Source organism: Rutidosis leptorrhynchoides, chromosome 8, assembly GCF_046630445.1.
Source record: "Rutidosis leptorrhynchoides isolate AG116_Rl617_1_P2 chromosome 8, CSIRO_AGI_Rlap_v1, whole genome shotgun sequence".
Lineage (NCBI taxonomy): Eukaryota > Viridiplantae > Streptophyta > Magnoliopsida > Asterales > Asteraceae > Rutidosis > Rutidosis leptorrhynchoides.
This window is the reverse complement of record NC_092340.1, coordinates 33,896,092-33,900,308: the sequence shown is the minus strand read 5'-3', so window position 1 is coordinate 33,900,308 and position 4,217 is coordinate 33,896,092.

Below are 4,217 nucleotides of genomic sequence, written 5' to 3'. Positions count from 1 at the left end.
TAAGGAATTATTCAAAGTATTAAAAGTATAACAAGTATATATTTATAACGTTTGTTTAAAAATGAAAACATATTGATATATTATATATGGATAGGTTCGTGATATCAACCGGAAGACCGAGTCAAATTATTTATATCATCAAGACAAGAGTGAGTATATAGTCCCACTTTTAAACTCTAAATATTTCGGGATGAGAATACATGTATTTTATGTTTTACGATATGGACACAAGTAACTGAAAAATATATTCTACGTTGAGTTGTACCACTGGCATACTTCCCTGTAGCTTGGTAACTACTATTTACAGCGGTATTGTAAACGCGAATCCTGTTGATAGATCTATCGGGCCTGACAACCCCAATCGGACTGGACGACCAGTATTCAACGGTTGCACAGTACTTCGTTTTGTGACTACACTTGGTACGGTGTAGTAAGATTTCATATTAAAGGGAATATGCGACGTGAAAATGTTAAGTATGGTTACCAAGTGCTCAACCACTTAGAAAATTTTTATTGAAATGTTTATATACGAAATCTTGTGGTCTATATATATATTGCTGCGCACTAAACCTATATCTCACCAACTTTATGTTGACGTTTTTAAACATGTTTATTCTCAGGTGATAATTAAAGCTTCCGCTGCATTATGTTGAATCTAAGCAGGATCATGCGTACTCATATTTGTGTCAAAAATAAAACTGCATATCCGAGGACGTGTGTTGTAAAATATGCTAGAAATCGTGTTGTTATTATCATTTGTAAAGTTTGTAAGTCGAAGATTATCGTTAAACGATAATCATCTTTTTATTGTCTAAAGCTTGTAACAAAAAATAATGGTTTGGTTTGTAATGTATAATATATGCAGTTTTCCTTTTTAAAAAATGTCGCATATAGAGGTCAATACCTCGCAATGAAATCATACGTTATCTAACACGTTCTTATGGTTAAGGACGGGTTATGACATAATAGCTTATGATCACAACATAAGATTGTTTATAAATAATGTATAGAAACTATTGAAATCATCAATTTACCTTGAAACACACACACGAATTCGAATTTCGCTATGAACGATTCGTTTGACTTTTTGAAACAAAACTTTGACTCTCAAATTCGAATTTGATTTTGAGATTTAGGATCTCAAATTTCACAGGTAGTTTCCTTATGTGATTCTCAACAACACTGCATTTTTAGTTTTTGCATTTTCATTTGAATTCAACATTTTGGAAAATTTAATAAGAACAGAGAAAACAGTCTGCAGTTTTTGATTTTTTTTAAAACTCGAATTGCAGTGAATAATTTGTATCAAGTTGTGGTGTGACTAGCTGAAGGATTAATGTATTGTCTGCAATTGACTTAACGTTTTTTATGTAGCAAAGGCAGTCGACAATTCTTAATCAGACAAAGACAATAAAGGATAAATAAAATAAATAAAGTAGATATAGATATATAACTGAATTTGTTGTGTTATGAGATTTCATCTCTGCTTTGTACCAATCTGAAACAGGGAAATCAATCTAACATAGTAGAATAGATACAGGTAACTGATTCCCTTTTTCTATTTATCGATTTTCTCTTTTAAATAAATAATATTAATAATAATTCTATTAATAATAAATGATTAAAACAATTTATAATATCAATATAAATAATACACATAATAATACTAAAAGTAATATCAAATTAATATTAATAATAATAATAATTGTACATAATAATAATAGTACTTACATATTTAATAGTTATAATACTCTTTTGATAGAAACACTAATAATAAAAATGAAGATAACATAATAACATTAGTAGTAAAAAAATAATGAAAATTTAAATAAATAATAAGTTTAATATTAATTAATAATAATAATAATGACTTTTGAAAATAATGATATAAATAATGATATCAATAATATTATAAATTAAATGTATCTAATTATCTATATATAGATATATATATTAATAATACTGATGATAATAATATTAATGAAAATGATAATAGTATTATCAATGTTAATAATATTGGTAATAATAAATACTACAACCATTTATATATGACAACTTTGTATCTAAAGTTTATATATAATCTTAGTAACACTAATATTAATATTAATATTGAAGGTAATAACAATATAACTATTTATATGATTTGTTCTAATATGTTGTTAATTATGTACTACTTATATTATATAATATCATAAATGAATATTTAATATTTATATATTTTATACATGTTATAATATATTAGTTACTAATAGAAATCTTTTATAGATATCTATATATTTATTTATATAGATTCATAATAATATTATATATTTATTTACCTATGTTTATTGTAATACTAACTTATTTATTTTGTTTGTTATCTTACATTTTTAATTCTAATTGCATAATGTATACTTATTAATTTAAATTATTATATATACTATTATGTAGATATATTCACATAATTATTTACACATATTCATTTACAATTTAATTGTTCGTGAATCGTCGGAAACGGTCAAAGGGTAATTGCATATATGAAAATAGTTCAAACATTATGAGACTCAGTTTAATAGGCTTTGCTTATCGTGTCGAAATCATATAAGATTAAGTTTAAATTTGGTCGGAAATTCCTGGGTCATCACAATTCTCTCGTGGCTATCTAATATACACATTCTCTAAATAGATGATATGGTATAGCTAATATATGCATTGACTAAATATTGGCTACAGCTAATATATTCATTGACTTAATATTGGCTAATATAGCCTCTCAGTTTGAACGGGAGGGCGGACGTACGTTCAAGCTGTCCCGGAAGTCTTCAAATAAAACTCTTGGTAAACCTTTGGTAAAGATGTCTGCAATTTGAAATCCAGTAGGAATGTTAAGCACCCTAACTTGACCTCGAGCCATTTTTTCACGAACAAAATGAATATCCATTTCGATGTGTTTTGTGCGCTGATGTTGAACTGGATTTCCCGATAAGAAGATGGCACTGACATTATCGTAAAAAACAATCGTAACCTTATTTAGTGGACAACGAAGTTCAAGTAGTAAGTTACGAATCCAGCATGATTCAGACACAACATTTGCTACATCCCGATATTCTGCTTCCGCACTTGATCGCGAGACGATTGGCTAACGTTTAGCGGACCATGAAACCAGATTGCTCCCGAAAAATACACCATAGCCGGAAGTGGAGCGTCGGGTGTCTGGGCACCCACCTCAATCTGCATCCGTATAAGAGACAAGTTAAGACAGTGAACTTTTAGTGAGCTGTAAACCATGGCTGATTGTACCGCGTATGTACCGTAGTATACGTCTAAGAGCTTGCATATGGCAATCTTTTGGGTCGCGCATATGTAAAAAAACATGCTGTACGGCATACAAAATATCGAGCCGAGTGAAAGTTAAGTATTGTAAAGCACCTGCAAGACTTCGATATTCAGTGGGGTTCGAGTATGAGGGTCCATTAGTTGCACTGAGTTTACCATTTGTGTCCACCGGAGTTTTAACGGTGTTGCAATGTTTCATACCGGCTCGAGTGAGAATGTCTTGCGCGTATGTTTGTTGACTCAACAATAAACCGTGCGCATTAGAAGTAGCAGAAATGCCCAAGAAGTATCTAAGTGAGTCAAGATCTTTCATTGCAAATTCGCGAGAAAATAAACTCATCAAGTTGGTACGAAACTGTCTCGAAGATGTGACTAATATGATGTCATCGACATACAATAGTAGGTAAGCAGTTTTCAGACCATGATTATAAACAAAAAGAGAGTTGTCTGACTTGCTATGATCGAAACCAATTGATTCAGCGAAATTTGCAAAGCGTTGGTACCATGCGTGTAGAGCTTGTTTTGACCCGTACAGTGACTTTTTAAGTAAGAAAACATGAATCGGTCGAGATGAGTCATGAAAACCATGGGGTTGGTGCATGTACACTGTTTCATTCATAGTGCCATGAAGAAATGCATTCTTTACATCTAATTGGTTTATATTCCATGATTTTGATAGTGCAATAGTTAATACCAGACGAATGGTTGCAGGTTTAACGACCGGGCTGAATGTCTCTGTACAATCAATACCAATAGTTTGTGAATGACCGTCTCCTACTATTCTCACCTTATAACTTTCTAGAGTACCATCAAATTTTAATTTATGTCTGAAAATCCACATGCTACGAATAACGTGCATCTCATGTGACCGCGGTACAAGAATCCAAGTATTATTATCCATT